This window comes from Myodes glareolus, chromosome 8 (assembly GCF_982192425.1).
Source record: "Myodes glareolus chromosome 8, mMyoGla1.1, whole genome shotgun sequence".
In the NCBI taxonomy this organism is placed as follows: Eukaryota; Metazoa; Chordata; class Mammalia; order Rodentia; family Cricetidae; genus Myodes; species Myodes glareolus.
In genome coordinates this window covers 42,240,448-42,257,487 of record NC_142033.1, presented here as the reverse complement: position 1 = coordinate 42,257,487, position 17,040 = coordinate 42,240,448, and the positions used below count along the sequence as shown (strand labels likewise).

The 17,040-nt window shown below is 45.1% G+C and overlaps 1 protein-coding gene and 1 long non-coding RNA gene across 2 annotated transcripts in view; one reads left to right on the top strand and one right to left on the bottom strand.

Moving 5' to 3' along the window:
* Nucleotides 1-681: 681 nt before the first annotated feature.
* Nucleotides 682-13,223, bottom strand: LOC125387348 (uncharacterized). The gene is made up of 3 exons (XR_015738568.1): nt 12,936-13,223; nt 4,410-4,578; nt 682-2,837 (listed from the first exon to the last, which is right to left on the bottom strand). It is a non-coding gene; the product is annotated as an uncharacterized LOC125387348 (long non-coding RNA).
* The window catches only part of Klhl5 (kelch like family member 5), a 69,006-nt gene continuing 64,279 nt past the window's right edge, over nt 12,314-17,040 (top strand). Inside the window, exon 1 of the mRNA XM_087909001.1 lies at nt 12,314-12,594. The gene's annotated coding sequence lies outside the window, so the exon portion shown is untranslated. The remainder of the gene's footprint in view (nt 12,595-17,040) is intronic.

Genomic DNA, 17,040 nt, shown 5'->3' with positions numbered 1-17,040 from the left:
GATGCTGGTCTCTTCTTAATCACCGCAGTTTCTCGGCTCCAGTTGACCAGCATCAATTATCCCAGCAAAGCTAAGGTTTCACATCAGTTGTTCTGGCGTCTTCTTAATCACAGCCAACTATTCAGCCCTAGCTAACCAGAACCACAGATTCTCACCTCAAAATATATGTTGGTTCCCTTAAAGTCTTTGAGTGACTCTCTGGAACTTCATAAGCCAGCCCTCCATCTTCTGTTTTTCTCTTAAAACCCATAGCTTCCGCATTCCTGCAGAACAGCTCACCAAGCTTTAAAGACTCCATGGCGTTTCCAGCCCAAAGACACAAAGTCCTTCCACAATCCTCCCCAAGACAATATAGACATGTCTGTCACAGCAACACCCCATTATCCTCGGACCAATTTTTGTCTTAGTTAAGGTTACGATGGCTGTGATGAAAACACCATGAGCAAAAGCAAGTTTGGGAGGAAATGGTTTATTTGGCGTACTCTTCCACATTCTAGTCCATCGTTGAAGAAAGTCAGGGCTGAAACTCAAACAGGGCCGGAACCTGGAGATTGGGTCTGATGCCCAGGCCATGGAGGGGTGCTTACTGGCCTGCTCATCACGGCTTGGTGACCTGCTTTTATATATTATATATATATATATATATATATATATATATATATATATATATATAATCGAGGACTAGCAATCCAGGGATGGCACCAACTCACAGTGGTTTGGGCCCTCCCCCATCAATCACTAATTAAGAAAATGCTCTACACCCAAATCTTGTGGAGGCATTTTCTCAACTGAGGTTTCCTCTTTGCAGATGACTCTAACTTGTGTCAAGTTTACATAAAGCTAGCCAGCACGTTAGTAGCAGGGATCCACTGAGAAGCAATTTAGAAGGACTTGCTTCATGGCTCATCTCTCCTAGAGAGTTTGCAAACAACTCAGGCATTTCTAAATTCAGCAGCTCATGTGCAGCCGAAGCAGTCAGAGCAACAGAACTGTTGGGTCCAGAGCAGGCCTCCAAAATGGCAGAGCTGCTGACATTGCCCTGAGAGTTCAGCCTGGGCACAAACCAGGCAGGATTCTTACTGAGTAAACAGAAGGGTTGTTGTTGGGTAAACAAAAGCCTAAACTCAGCACTCCAGGCGGGCTTCTATTTTTCAGGAAAACTATGACTTCCCTTAATCTACTCAATGGCCAAGTACCTTGGGCAAAGGGTATCTAGTTCCTGATTAGCCAGAAAAGCCTGGAATCCCTATGCTAACTTCCAGGCTGTAATGGCCAGCATGCTGCCTCCTGCTTGCTGCTTTCTCAATGAAAACTGGCAAAGCTTTCCCCATTGGGTGCTGTCTCTACTCTCTGAGGCAACTCAGCAATTTGTTCTCCAATAAATTTTCTCCCCCCACCTAAGAGTGGTCAATTTCAGTGGTTTCCCTGCGCCTTGCTTACAAGGGTGAGTGCAGGGGATGAACCAGAACTCGGGAAGGTTCTTGTGAAAACACAGCTTGTGTCTTAGGTAAGGTTTACCGTGACCATGGAAATGCTTGTAAACCTTTAACTAAACATTTAATTGGGGTAGCTTGCTTACAGTTCAGAAGTTCAGTCCATTATCATGGTCGGAGCATGGCACAGTGCAGTGCAGGCAGACATGATGCTGAAGGAGCTGAGAGTCTCCATCTTACAGGAAGTCGACTGAGACACGGAGCAGGATCCTGAGCATAGGAAACCTCAAAGCCTGCCTCCCCAGTGACACACTTCGTCCAACAAGACCACACCCACTCCAACAAAGTCACACCTCCTAATAGTGCCACTCCCTGTGAGATTGTGGGGGCCAATTACATCCAAACTGCCACAGCTTCTTTAGTCATTTCTAAAACTAAGAGTCATGAGAAGTCTCCATGGCTGGCTTCAGTAGTAAAAGCTACTTAAGTTCAAGTTGTCCTGTGTTGCCAGCCTGTGACCAGGGACTACAAAGGATCTTAGGGTTCTGATTCTGGGCAAGTTTGAAAAGAAAGTGCTTCTGTGGATTCTTGGAGGTATCCAGGTGTAGTTCATCTTTCAGTGTTACTTGGCAGACATCACTCCGCTGTCTAGAGAAATTATGATCCTTCCGAATCTGCTTTGCATGCAGTTCTACTGTTGAAATAGTTGGACTTCTTTCAGGGAGAAAGCCAAGCTTGGTGTTGGTGTGGGCTGCTGTTTCAAACCTGACAGTTAGCTGTAATGACTGGGTAACCTTGCGGTGGGCCTTGCAGTGGTTGCTTGTGGCTGAGGGTAAAGTGATGTGTAAGCCATCCCGCTGACGAGCTCATACTCCGGTTCTTGGAGCCCATGCTATTTTTCATTCCTACCATTTCATATTTTATAATATTTGTGGGTTTTCAAAACTAGAACTCAGAAAATTTAAATAGAGAAAGAGCATTCTAACCCAGATACAAAAGGAAGAAGGAACCCCAGACCAGAGCCATCGTGGGATTCTTAACGGACAGGTGTGCTAAATATTGTGAAAGAAGTCTGGCATCACTGTGCCGAGCCCAGGAGTCCAGGAGCACAATGGGTGGCCGTCGTACTGGGGAACAATGGCACTTGGGTGTGGTGCCTTTAGCCCCAAAAGAGACACTTTGTTCTTTCCTCACAGTAACTTCAGGATGTGGATTCAGACTGATCCTGAAACGCTCATTCTGTCATCCTCAAATTAATGTTTTTCCTTCATTGGCCAGACTTGAAGGGCCACTCTGGTCTTCTCCCGTGACTCTGCTCAGCAGCAGGTACTTTGTGGAGGAAGCCGCTGGAAGGAGGGAGGTTCCCTTTCCGGAGGCAGTGACACAGGAGTGTTCATCCTAAGGCTGGGTGGGAAGAGATAGTTGAATATTCTGGTTTTGATTTTTCTACACATCCAAAGACCGAACAGTCTTATGGTGCTTTATTTGAATTTGAATTCTATGTAGTTATCTATGATTATGTGAAATTAATGCCAGTATATACTTTATGTGAGCAACATTTCCCATTTGTCTCCCCTAGTGGAAACTATTCCCAATTTCTTCATTACATTCTGTGGGAAGATCTTTTTAGCATCAGAAACAATAGCAAATGACATTTGTTGAACATTCCCTATGGACTGTCGCAGTGTTGTGTGCTTTGTACAGACGATTGCATCCGACCCCCTGAAGCAGTTATTGTAATTAATCTACTCTGATAGAGGGGTGTAAAGAAGTCAAATTGCACACTCAAGGACATCCTGCTAAGGGTTGTGCTGAGCTTCAGACACAGAGAATCTGAATTCAGACTCAATGCACAGTGCACTCTCAGCCTGGGGAGAGAGCTTTTGCCAGGAAGGATCACATCTAAAATAATAGCTCAATAGCTCAGAGCTGAAAAGATGACTCAGCCTTGAGAGCCTGCACCCCTCCTCCAGAGGATGAGAGTTCAGTTCCCACCACCTAGCTCACGACTGTCTGTTAATAGGTTTTCTGTCCCCCGCCCCCATCATAGGTTTCTCTGCCAATGCAATAAACTGAGATCAAGTCAAACTGAAAAATATAACAGCAGGCTTATTGGAGCAAAGCAACTCCCGAGTGGGTTCTCCAGTCCCAGATATTAAGGCCAGAGAAGCCACCACTGGAACTAAAGAAGGGAGATTTATAGCTTGTAGGTAAGGGGTGATGACATGTTCACCACAAGCTAGGTTTATGTCCGAATATGGTCAAAAGCTGAACATTTTAGGCAGGGACTTGGGCTGTTAGTGACTTCAAGGGAGGAAGCTGCTGAAGCCACCAATAATGCGGAACTGGACTTTTTGGCGCCTTCCCTTTGTTCAGAAACTCTCTGAGTAAGTGGGGTTTGAAGAGAGAGACAGGAATGGGGTTTTCCAGGTCAAGCAGGAATGAATTGGAGATTGTAATAGTCTGCCCTGTCCCTTTAAGAAACAAGCCCCACCCACTCTCCCCTTCCGCTGAGGCAAGCAGATCTTCCTTCCACTTCCAGCCTGCTCTCTGGAAGATGTGGCTGCTACTGTGGCTCCTGCCTCCTCTTTCCCTCTCCCCCTCCCCCCTTTCTTTTCACTGAATAAACTATATCCAAACTCACTCTGCATGGCATACCTATCCATCTCTGTCTCTCACCCTCTGTGACTCCTTGTGGGATTGGCTGCCCAGTCAACCCGCAAGGTCTCACCCACCACCTCCCAACCTCCTGGGACCCACAAAGGCCTTGGGTGATGGGACCGGCCACCCCTCGTGGCCTGCTGCCAACTGCCGCCCCTCGGGGAACTGCAGTGTTTTATCTAAACCATCACAGAGATGCCAATAGAACACCTGTAACCCCAGCTTTGGGGGCAATCCAACACCTCTGTTGTAACGTCAGCAATTGTACACGCGCACGCGCGCGCGCACACACACACACACAAATGCAGCCCTTACGTCAAGCCTGACCGCACATTCACCAAGGTTTTCTGGTCACTGGCCCCAATGATAGTTCTCTGCTGTGGATCACCACGCTGCACGTTCTGTGATCTTCAGCAGATTCCAGGAACTGTCCTCTCTTTCCCAGTTTTGACAATAAGATTCTCTCCAGACAGTGCCGTCGCCCCTGGGGGAACAAAACAGTTCCTGGTTGAAAACCGCTGCAGTAAACACTTCATGTCCATTCAGTCATCTAATGCCCATAACAACCCCAGGGAAGAGTTATTGCCGTTGTCCTCACTTCAGGCCGGTTCAGTCCTGGCTAATCTCACCATCCAGGTGAATTTGAAGACACAATTCATCATCCTTATGTCTTCTAATTGTATTATTCTCAGATAACCAAACTACTTTGGCAACAGACAAATGCTTCAATTAACACGTTTTGTAAGGAAAAATAATCTCTTCCTAACGAGGCCTGTCTGAATACGGAGAGGGTCCCAGGAATCTCCATTTGCTTCACTCACACTGTGCTTCATTCAACAAATATTTACTCCACACTTCGTTTGCTTCACTTGGAGACTCAGTGGTAGACAGGCGAAATCCTTGTTTCACTTCCTAGTGCCAATGAATACCCAAAAGAAAGACAGACATCGAGTAGATAATGAAAATAAATGATTTTCAGGCAATGCTCCATGCTCTGAAAATTTAAAAAAAAAAAAAAGAAACAGGCAAAATATGAGGGAAAATGGACTAGTAGAGGATGGAGTAGGCACAGGTAGGCCATATGAAGATGCTTAGGACACCCTGTAGGATGAAAAGGGCCAAGGAGGGGGCTGGAGAGATGGCTCAGTGGTTAAGAGCATTGCCTGTTCTTCCAAAGGTCCTGAGTTCAATTCCCAGCAACCACATGGTGGCTCACAACCATCTGTAATGAGGTCTGATGCCCTCTTCAGGCCTGCAGACATATACACAGACAGACTATTGTATACATAATAAATAAATAAATAAATAAATAAATAAATAAATAAATAAATAAATATTTTTTTTAAAAAAAGGAAAGAAAGGGGCCAAGGAAAAAAGTCACCCTGACCCTGACCCAGGATCAGGTCTTGAAATTGCACCAATCCCTGAGCTTTTCCCAGAATCAGCCCACAAAATTTCACCAATCCCTAGCCACCCTGAAAAGTTCTGCCCCCTCCAAGAAACCCTGTATAAGCTCTGTACTCCGTTCTCACCCTAGAGCCAGCCACCCTCCTAGGTGCTTCCTTCCCAATAAAGCCCTTGAGTGAGGTTTCTTGTGCTGTGTGACACCTTCGGCAGGGCAGAGGGGCGCCCAGCTGTAACAACTGTTTCTGGAGCTATAGTGGAGCAGTTTGGCTGGGGAAACATTCTCCTAGCAGAACAGAGCTGTAACAACTTCGCTGGGGAAACCCTCCCCTGCCTGAGCAGAGTTGGTACACTTGCACTGGGGAAATCCTTCCCTGGAGCACAGCCCTTAGCTCCTAGCTTACAATGACTTTGTGGCATCCCTTGGCTCCCGACTGCCAGAATACCTTTCCAAACGAGCTGCAATGCTTACGGGCCTTATATGATTCCATTCACGTGCCACTTGGGACAAGATTTAAACCACAGGGACAGAAAACAGATCAGTGGTTGCCATAGGAGATAGGCAACAGAGAGACACAAGGGACTTGTTGTATCATAAAAATGTTCCATGACTATGTTGGTGTTTGTGGCAACTGTATATTAGTTAAAATTCTGGAACCGTGCTCTAGAAAGAGTAGATTTTACTATATGAAACCTGTAACAACATTCTCCCCATTCCTTCTTTCTCTTCCCTACTATCCTTTTTGCTGTTTTAGAAATGGAGATTATTGAGAAAGGACTTAAAATGTTGCTCCCAAGGCTGGCACATATTCGCTGGGCAGGAGTTTAAACAGCACTGACTAGAAATTCAGAGCCTCCAAACAGGTGAACAAGAGATGACAGAAAACTTCCTCCTGCATCATCTCCCGTGACTGCAGTGAGGTCATGGTAAAGCACACCAGAGCACAAGGGATCTCACCCTTCAGTGGCGGAGAGAGTCAGCAGACCAGCCTTGGAAGCACAGCCAGCTCCTCAGAGAACCAGGAAAGGTGCTGGGCCTGTCTCCCAGGTGCCCTGAGGTGCTGGGCACAGACCTCAGGCTGGGAATCATTGTTTCTTCCTCAGAGGGGGAAATCTGGCTTGACCCACCATCACTGTGCCAATAATGCTCAGAACTAGGCAGCTACCCCAGGCTCTCTCATTTAAGCTTCTTCGGGGATAGACTTATTTATATCCAGACCACACACACCGGCAGCTGTGTGGACACCATCCCCACACAAGTCACCTGTGACTGGAAAGACAGGCTTGTTTTTATTAACAAACCCTGCTGTCCTAACAGCCTCTGCAGGTTCCAAAGAACCTGTTGGAGCCGCCTTCTTGCCTGCTCAGCTAGCACCCTGCGAAGGGACTGTCTGAAGGGACTGTCTGTCTGTAATGAGTTCCGTGTCCCTGAGGTATTCCAGCCTCTGGCCACAAAGCTTTGAATAACTAACTCCTTTGATACCGAAGTGCCTTATCTTAGGTGTGTGCATAACAGGAGTGGAAATACATAATCAAAACATCCTTCACAATGCTAGAACAATGTAACCACCGTCAATTGTTTGATAAAGTAAAAAAAAAAAAAAAAAACAATGGCTCAGTCTGAAAATATCAGGTTCAATAGTTGCAGGCTCAGATTTAAAAGCAACAGAAACAAAAACTTGGCTGCAACAAGAGAGGCTTTCCGAATCTTAATGACAGCGTTTCTTGACTTTCTTGGGGTTGGGCCAGAGTCTGAAAGGCATTGTTTTGCCTCTCCTTGGTATCGCGTAGACTTTTGCCTGATTACCTTCAGATGTGTGCAGTGTGCCACCTTCCAGGCACCCAATGTTTTTGTATCTCAGGTCAGCTGCTTATTACACAGCCAGAATCTTTCTCCAAGAGCTCTGTGCTAAGTATAGACACTGGCTACAGGGCGTAAGTGTGAAGGCAGAGGGTGTGCGTGCTGAAGGGATGAGCAAGATGGAGGTGAAAGAGGAAGCGTGAAGACCAACGAGCAGTTCTTGGTTTATGTGGTTCTGAGTCATCGCTGTTCATTCGCTTTTCCAGAATGAGCAGCACTGTGTCTCTTGGGCCGTGGACCTCTTCATGTGCTTGGGAGGTGTCGGTTGACGGGAACATTGCAGGCAGACCACTGGCATACACAGCGACAACTCTAAATCTATAAACGTGTACATAGTAGCTATGGATTTGCTCTCAGAGAACATGAAAACAGAAACCAAAGCTGCTTGTTCCCGTCTGTTAGATAATCATCAGGAAATGATATACCAAACACAAAGCAACACTCTGGAACAGTCTTTAACGCATGAGACAGCAACATTAACCAGTAGCCTTTCAACCGTTTTTTTTGTTGTTGTTGTTGTTTTGTTTTGTTTTGTTTTGTTTTTTTACAGTGTATAACAAGCACATTGAGAAGTTAGGATGATTATTTTAATCCATGAAAACAAACACAAGCACTTCGTGCTCATCCCCTCATCCTTGTAAGATGATGGAACAATAAATTTAAAACCTCCTAAAATTTCATGGACCTTGTGGTATACTACTATGAATTAGAAGAAAGAGTCTGTCTGTCTGTGTTATAATGCTCAGGGGGAAAATGGTCCTATTCTATCAAGTTTCTGATTTTCAATGGTTTATAGGCCAAGGGTATTTCTCATTCATCAATTTATAAAATATTTACGAGTTCTTATAGTAGACATTCTTCACTACTCAAGTAAACCCACATTCACAGCCAATAAATGCCACAACAGAGAGAGGCACCCTGGGTACTGTTGGAGCACATAGGAAGAACACAGCAAGTTTGGAGTGATTCAGATAAAGATCACCGAGACAGGAGCCATCTTTAGGGCCATCAGATATTGGGGAAAGGGGAAGGGAGACAGCAGATTGAAAGGCCTTAGTGTGGGAGAAAGAATGTGGTATAGACGAGGCAAACCATTCAGGATGGGCGCAGGGCTGGAGTGACAAACAGGGCTTAGTTAGACCACGAGGAGCCTCAAGCCCGGCTATGGTGAGCAGCATGAAGGCCATATTGTCAGAAAATAGTCACAGAAGCAAGTTAACCAGGGTCCTGTAGCCCCACCTCCAAGGCGCAAAGTGTGGTCTTGTAGAGAGACCTACTTATGGGTGGGTGAATGGACCATGGCTTGTAAGAGAATGTATATTCCTCCCCATGTCCTCAGCACTGTGTGGAGAAGCTGTGAGGTAAATGTTCTGCAGGCTACAAGGAGAGAAAATTACCCTTCTTCCACATGTAAAGAATGAGGCTTCCCAGGAAACTGAGCTGATGCTCTGGGATTTGACAGGGACTAGACCCTATCTGTCTAACCTAGAGAACTAAGGGGCTTTAGCCTCTCCCAGGCCAGGGGTAAGATCCATGGCTTTCACAGGAAAGGCAGGAAAATGATCTTACCAGGTTGCCTCACTTTTCTGTTGCTATGGTAACTACCATAAGCAAGGAAAGTTATAGAAGAGAGTGTTTATTTTGTCTTACATGACAGAGGGGAGTCCATAATGGCCGGGGAAGCAACTGGAACAGGAATCTAAGGAAACACCATCAACCGCTGGCAGAGAGCAAAGTTGAAGGGGAGTGAGCTCTCAAAGCCTGCCCCAAGGAACACACTTCCGCCGGCAAGGCTGACCTGGAACTCCATACGCAGACCATGCTGGCCTCAAACTCACAGAGATCCTCTTAGCTCTGCTTCGGGATCAAAGGTGTGTGCCATCATACCCAGCTTTATCATCATCGTCATTATTACTATTATTGATTTTTATATTTTTATTTATCTGCCAAAGTGTACCTGTGGAAGTCAGTGCACTGTCTGAAGAAGGCAAGCCTCTCCCTTCACCGTGGGCTCCGGAGATACTTAGGCTATAAGGCCTGCATGGAAAGCACATTTCCCCTCAGCCATCTTGCTGGCCCAGTTGAAACATGTCTTCCTCCCAGTTTGGGACATCAGTAGAATGTGGGTCTTAACATCTCTGTGTCTCCATGGGACAGTTTGGACTAGACCCGCCCATGTTGAAGCACAGATAGCAGAGAGAGTGCTAGAAAACAGCTCTTTGTCGCTGAGATTAATTTTGGGGTTCTCTCATTTTGGAGTATATTTTGAACACTAACAATTCATCTCAATTTTTTATTATTAACTAAAATTATTTGAGCTCTCACAAAGGACACTGTATTAACTCCATCTGTCAGTTATCAGCAATAAGATTCTATTTCAATTATTCCACTTGTAATCATTGTTATATTGTTTCATTTCATGGACAAATATTGAGATTTTTTTGTGGTTTTTCGAGACAGGGTTTCTCTGTAGCTTTTGGAGGCTGTCCTGGAATTAGCTCTTGTAGACCAGGCTGGCCTCGAACTCACAGAGATCCACCTGCCCTTGCCTCCCGAGTGCTGGGATTAAAGGCATGCATCACCACCACCCGGCAATATTGAGACTTTTATTGGTCACTACTTTTTGATTCTGTGGATGTCTTTGCTCGGCAGGTTATAAGATCTAGACATAGAACCTTAACTGTAATTGTTTCTTCAAACACAATTGCTTACTATTGCTACAGTAGGTCAAAACCAGCTTTTCAATTCTAGAATTAAACAGAATAAAATTGGGCTGTGTTTCAGACTTTATTAATATGTCTAAATCATACAGTTCAAAGAGGTTAAATATATTAAAGTCTTTGGCAGTTACAAAAGGAAAAATAAATTATCTCCTACGTGGAGTCACTACTCTGTGATGGATACAGTAAGTATCAGACACTGAGACTCAGCAGTGATCTCAGTAAGCAGCATTCTATCTCACAGGGCTTACATTTAAATGACAGTAGGGACTCTGAGACGCTGGAGATGGCTGCTTAGTGCTGAAAGTGAGGAACTGGGAGAGGACTGGAGGTTTCCATAGGATAGTTAGGGAAGGTGATGAAGAAGTCAGCTGTGTGAAAAGCTAGCTGCATGCCACATACAGGACCCTTGGTATGTGGACACAGAGAGAGAAGTCCAGTGTAGGGGAGAGCTGAAAGAGAGCAAGTGATACAGGGTAGCCTTCGTGGGCCAGGTGGCAAAGGGTATTTTGACTGCTTCTGCTGAAGTGATGGAACAAATCATTTTAAATCAGAATTAATTAGAAAAGACTCAGGCATAGAACAAGTAATGTATTAGCAGAAGGGAGAAGAAATGGCATGTGAGATTGTCTACTTTAGATTAGTATCCACTTATCGTCACTGTATCTGATTTGGTTGTCAAGCTTTTCTAGTTTTTCTCACTATAACTCCAAAGGAAAAAATAAGAAGTTAACACTGCAAAACTGAATGCAAAGTCATTATGAGCAGGAAGGAGCAACGAACAGAATGTCACTTGCTGCGAAAGTGTATCAATGTTGACCCTGAAAAAGCAAACTAAGCCTCAAAGTTCCAGATTCCGCAAATGCAGACTGTGGGTTTATACACTGCATTCTGTAATTAAAGACAACGCTGCTGGAGTGTTGTGTGTAGGTGTCACTGCGTAGGGAGTGCCTTTTTCACTGCCTCTGAGGAAAACTATCTTGTGCTTTGCGGTTGGAGCTAGCAGCGCAGGTTTCTTGGTGTATCCATTTTCTAATTGTAACCACATTAAAAAGATTCTATCCTTTCCACATTGAATTAGCAGTCCTTGTCAATGCTTAATTGTTTTACATTGTTGCTTTTTCTAACCTTTTTCCCAGTTCAGGAAACATCCTTCAACAGATCTCCCAACCACCCCAAGCTCCTACACAATTAAGTTCCGTTATTCCAGTAGTAGTCGTCAGGACCACTGCTTTGCAGTGAGTTTCTGTTAGGGAGACATATTGAAGACTCGTGGGTAAATATCGTTTTTTGACCAATAGCCACAGTTAACCACCATGGAAAAGGGACAGTCAGGTCAGAATAGCAAGTACCAAGTCCATACACACACAGAGAGAGAGAGACAGAGACAGAGACAGAGAGACAGAGGAGAGACAGAGAGACACAGAGAGAAATATGAATTATTTTAAGAGCCAAGTACAACTGGGCACTTCTCCCACATACCACTGACTCACAGAAGAAAGAACTGTAGCCCCCTTCTTCCTTTCTTCTACCCAGGGATCATAACTGCTTCTTACATTTCTCGATAGTGTAACTAAGTGTCTCAAATTAGTATTGACATATAGGTGTCGGATAGATTACAGTGTTTTCTCAGCATCGACTATAGAATTACATGTTCTATACAGGAGTAAATTGTATCCCACAGAAAAAGACACGGTCAAGAACTGCACATCATAACTGAGATAGCACAAACCCACTACTTAGAGCACACGTATCAATCAGACTCCTGCAAGAAGAAAGGTTGCAGGCGCTGGCCAAGACAGACTTTTGCTGATTTCCCGTTCGCTGAGACGCACTCAGGCCATCTCTCTCTGGTCGCCTTCCGGTCCTGTAGAGGGAACTCTCCCTCAATTTCCATTCCCAGGAATTCCCCTGCTCCCAGTTTCTGGGGGCTGGTGCATCTGAGTTCCATAGAGTACGCTCTGCCCGCCCCCTCCTCGCCAGAGCCCCGCCCCACTATGATGTACCCAGCGCCCCAGTTCTCCGTACCCGGACCTGCATGCATCCTTCGTGCCCCAATTTGTCCTCCCTCTGCGCCTCTACTAGCTCCCGCGGTCGCGGAGGAGAAAAAAACTGCCAATCTTTGGGCCCCAGCGGGAGAGGGCGGGGCTTAGCACACTGAGCGGCGCGGGCGGGACTCGGTGGTGGGCGGGGCCTGCTGTCGCGGGGCGGGGCGGCCGCACGGGGACTGACCGGCGAGCGGGTGCTCGACCCCCTCTCGCTGCCGCGCGCGTGCCCGCCCGCCCCCTCGAGGGGCTGCGGGACAAGTTTGACTCCTGGCCTGGCGTCGCCTGACGGAGAGGAGTGGCTCGGCCCGGGAGGGCTGCTGCGCGGGGTGCCGCTGTGGGGAAGGGGCTGGGGGCGCGCGCCGGGCCGAGCATCGCTTTGCCGAGCTCGCCCGCCCGCGCCCCGCGCCGCCTCCCCGCCCGCCGCCCCGCGCCACCGTGACCCCGGGCCTCCCTCCCGCCCCCGCTCGGTAAGTGAGACTTCCTGCTCCGCGAAGGCCCGTTCTCCGCACACATGCGACCCTCCCTGGTCCTCGGGGTCTACGCGTGCCGAGGACTTGCTCGCCAGGGTGACCTGCCCTCCAGATGAGCCAGCCCAGGCTAGGGACTCTCGAGCTGCTACCGGGAATCGAACCTGGTTCTCTCTTCAGCTCCCTAACTCCGGAACTCGGTCCCGCCGCCCTGGAGTTGCTCAAAGTTCTGCACGCGGCGCGGATAGCCGGGCGGGTGAGGAGGGAGTGCTGCTCTCCAGAAATGTTCCCAAGAATAAAACAAGCTGGAAAGTATTTCTGTTCCTCCACAACATACACACCTTGTTAAAGTTTTCACGTAATGGCCTTATCCTCAAAGGTGAAGAATAAGATTGTAGTGTAGTTTCCTGTGTTTGGTGTTGACTGGTCGCAACGTTGGCGTTTAGACAGCTGCTTCACAAGAGCGTGTTCCGGAATCAGAAGCTGCTGGGAAAACTTGGTTGTTAGCGAGTGTATATTGTTGCCATTATGATTATCTCATCTGATTTGAGACTTTTACTAAAACGGGTATACAGAGTGTGTCCCAGCCCCACTTCCACCGCCGTGAAAGGACAATTTCTTTTGCTTGGTTCAGGGATTATGCTCTGGCAGATGCCCTCCAACTTTGTTTTGAAAATGGAACTGCTGTTAGTAATTGCCTAGCCGTTTTACTGATGCACAATAAATGTTAATTCTCCTTCCTGTTAGGAAAGAGTTTAATAAATCTTCCTGTTAAACAGTTTAATAAGGCTTTTTATTATTAGATCGCTGTTAGGGGCACTCCAACTTTTTTCCTTATTTTAAGCGTTTACAGGTTTGACTACTGTAGTGAATGTTTATGTTCTGTACAGGGGTTTATGTAAAGACCTTTAGATAAAGGCGAATATTTTTGCGAAAAGAGATAAATGGATACAAAATTTAAGAAAAACATTAGATATACACACATAACATGCGTATCGAGATATCTGAAGTAATTTTGTGTCTATGTGTACAATATAGTAAAACAAACTAAATGAGAATATTGAGGTTGGGCAGGAAGTGGGCGGGGAAGAAAGTACATGCTGTCAGGTCCTGTACAACACGTGAGTCTTAGTTTGGGTTTTGAACTTCCTTGAAGCCCGGAAAGGAACAAAGTAAGCATGTTTCAAATTCCAGGGTTTAAAAAAACAAAACCAGTTCTTCTGCCTAAGCAAGCCTTTTTCTAGTAATGAGGCCTGAGAGAAACAGTTTCTTATGGGCCCTAAGAAAGGAAGGGGGGGATGGTAGCAGTTGACATCTTTAAAATATCTCAGCAGAAAATTGTAAATTCTGCATCAAAAAAAGTATATCAATATAGGGCAATAATAAATTAGAAGGCTATGTTCTCTGAATTCTTGGTTGTGATGATCTGGGCTAGTATTTCCCAAGCCATGCTTTCAAGAATAGCATGTTAGTAATCTAGGTTTTTTAACTAAACTGGGGCACTCGGGCCGTGTGTGATTCAGTGGCAGGGGACTTTGACTTGTATGCTCCGGGCAAGATCCTGTGTTCGAACTCCAGAACGAGGGAAGAGGAAAAGAAGATTCTGAGCTCAGATGAACTTGAGGCATCTGGATTAGACAAGTTGCAAAGTTTTTTACCCAGAGTCTCTTGAGCATCGTTACAATGCTGCTATGAATCAGTTGACGGAAGGACGGGTGCTGTGACCTATTTCACATCTAGTAAAGCAGTCCTTCGTGAATGTTTCTTACAGCTTGACATGGGATAACAAAATGTTTGATGTTAGTGGATTTGGGGAGGACCAAAATGAAGCTAATCCAGAAGTCAGGGTTTTAATCTAGTACACATCAAAGGAAAAGGCCACTAGTCTCATACTCCAGACATCTTGTGCAAGTTGCCTGTTAGACCAGCTACCCTGTGGGGCTTCTCTTTTATGCTTCAGAATGTTTACTGTTTGAGCATTAGAATAGGTTTAGGCAAGTAAGTATCCTTGAGGGATTACTTTCAATTATTATTATTGACTATAAATGATTTGCATGCCATTGTATCATAAACATCATTTGTATTATTATTAGTTTACTGTGAAGTCCTACATTTTGTAGCTATAAAAGATCTTGGAAAACTTGCCTCAAGTAGAAAGAGCAAAAAGGCTGGCTGTGGTGCCACAGCGCTCTGGAAACAGAAGTATCGAGATCTCCATGGGTTAGAGGCCAGCCTGGCCTACATAGCAAGTTCCAGGTCAGCCAGGGTTACATAGTGAGACCCTGTCTCAAAACAACAACAAAAGGGGGAGAGATCTGGAACCAAAAACCTGTGATTGCACTTATTAATGTGTGGGACTGTTTCCAGCGAGTTTATAAGCCCTTGGTGTCTGCATTCTTGTTTATAAGACTAGTGTGTTTATAGCACACTATTTATTCGCTCATAGAATAAATGCTGAGAACCTATTGGGTACTGGTAGTAGAACCGGCTGAAGGATGCAAATGAGAACAGGTGGCAAGAGTCTGGAGTGCAAGAATAGCATCTTATCCAGATGTATTTGGATCCTGGGTTTCAGAAATCAAGTTGGGAGGATGAGAAATTGATTTGAAAATGTATCTGAAGCCCATGCATGGAAGTGTAACACTTCTATACAAAAGTAAAAGAATTTTTTGAACAGATATACAAGGTGTTAACGTCCTGAAAAATTGAGAGCCGATGCCATTTATTCTCTTCACTTCCTCGTGACTTAAGTCAGCAAAGGTTTATTTCTGTCATACTCTATGTCTGATGAGGGTCAGCACAGGAGCTCCATTTCCGATAGTCACTTGGACCCCCAGGCTGTTAGCAGGAGAGGGGAAAGAATGTGCTGGATAATAGCAATACATTGGCTCTTCAAGGCTTCCACTTGAAAACTGCCATATGACTCCTATAGTGATACCTAACTTCAAAGAGTAGGGAAGTACAACTTTACCATGTGGTCAGAAGGACGAGCTGTGACACAGTCTGTGGACCGTCTTAATGACCACTACACTGAGCAGGCTTCATAGCTCTAAGAGTGAACACAAGATCTGAAATAAAACGTACCATTATGGTTCCTAGTCTCCTGTTTAACAAACAGCATTTCTTTGTGTATTTGTGTTTAGACAGAATTATGGTAATGAGAATTATAAAGAACATCTTAATTTGAAATGAAACGCTATTGAAAAGCCTCACAATTAGATGTACTATTTTGATCAAGTGAGTTCCATTTTGAATTGTATGTCCATCAATAAACATTTGTTAGATGTGTATAAGGCACTGTTAGGTCTGAGAATAGAACAGTGAACGGGAGTTTAGAATGCCAAGAGAAAATAGCTCTAATTTGAGTTCTCTCTTTCTTTTTAAGGCAACATTAACAAAACTTTGCAGTATAACACAACACACACACATACACTATACTTTGTATTCCTCTCCCTTCATTTGTTTTGCTCTTAGGGTTTATTTCCTAACAATTATACAAAATTACTTAAACTAGTTTAAGCAACCAGAGTGTTTTGTTAGCAATACTGTAGCTTTGTGTGAGAGTCTGAGACCAGGAATGCAGTTGGGCCTTGAGGCAGTTGGCATCGCTGACAGTAAATGAGGAAGCGAGGCTCTTTTCTCTGTGTGTGATTTCTTGCCAGTCTCTCTGCACATATATTCCATTGTCCTGTGTCTCTGTTGACGAACCTGCCTTAGAAGGGTACTTTGACCTAAGAGTTCACATGCTTGAAACTATACTGTTTTCAGTTTCTGCAAACACAGCCTTCTCTAAGGGCAGCATGGAGGTGCAGCCCCATCAGTGCCCCTCAACCTGTAGGTCACAACCCCTTTGGGGGTTGAACAACCTTTTCAGAGAAGTCACCTACGGCCATCAGAGAACATAGATATTTGCCTTCCAGTTCCTAACGGTAGCAAAGTTACAACTGTGAAGTAGCAACAAAATGACTTTAAAGTAGGGGTTCACTCCAACATGAGGAGCTGTGTTCAAGGGTCAGGAAGTATTAGATTAAGCAGCAGTAGGAAGGTTGAGATCCACTTAAGGCTTAAGTGGTGCCATGGGCAGTCTGGAAATAAAGGAGTTGGCCCTAAAAAAATGTAGCAAAGTAACTGGAAACTTTGTAGAAAAGGAAGCCGTTCTAGCAGCTTGTTAAGAAGCCCGAGGTTAAAGAAACCTGACAGGCCATTTTTTTAAAAAAAGCACAATTAGCATCTTCTTGCAAGTTTTATTGAAACAGATTCATTATCATAGTCAGCAGGATAGGAGGGAAACTTGTAGCTACTTGTGTTACTCTTCAAACATGCACACAAGCCATCTTTATTCTATCCCTTTCATTCATCTCTTCTTCCTCTTCCAAGGTATAGGTGACTATGGTAGTTTGAATGTAACTGACTCCCATAAGCTCATAGGGAGTGGCACTATTAGGA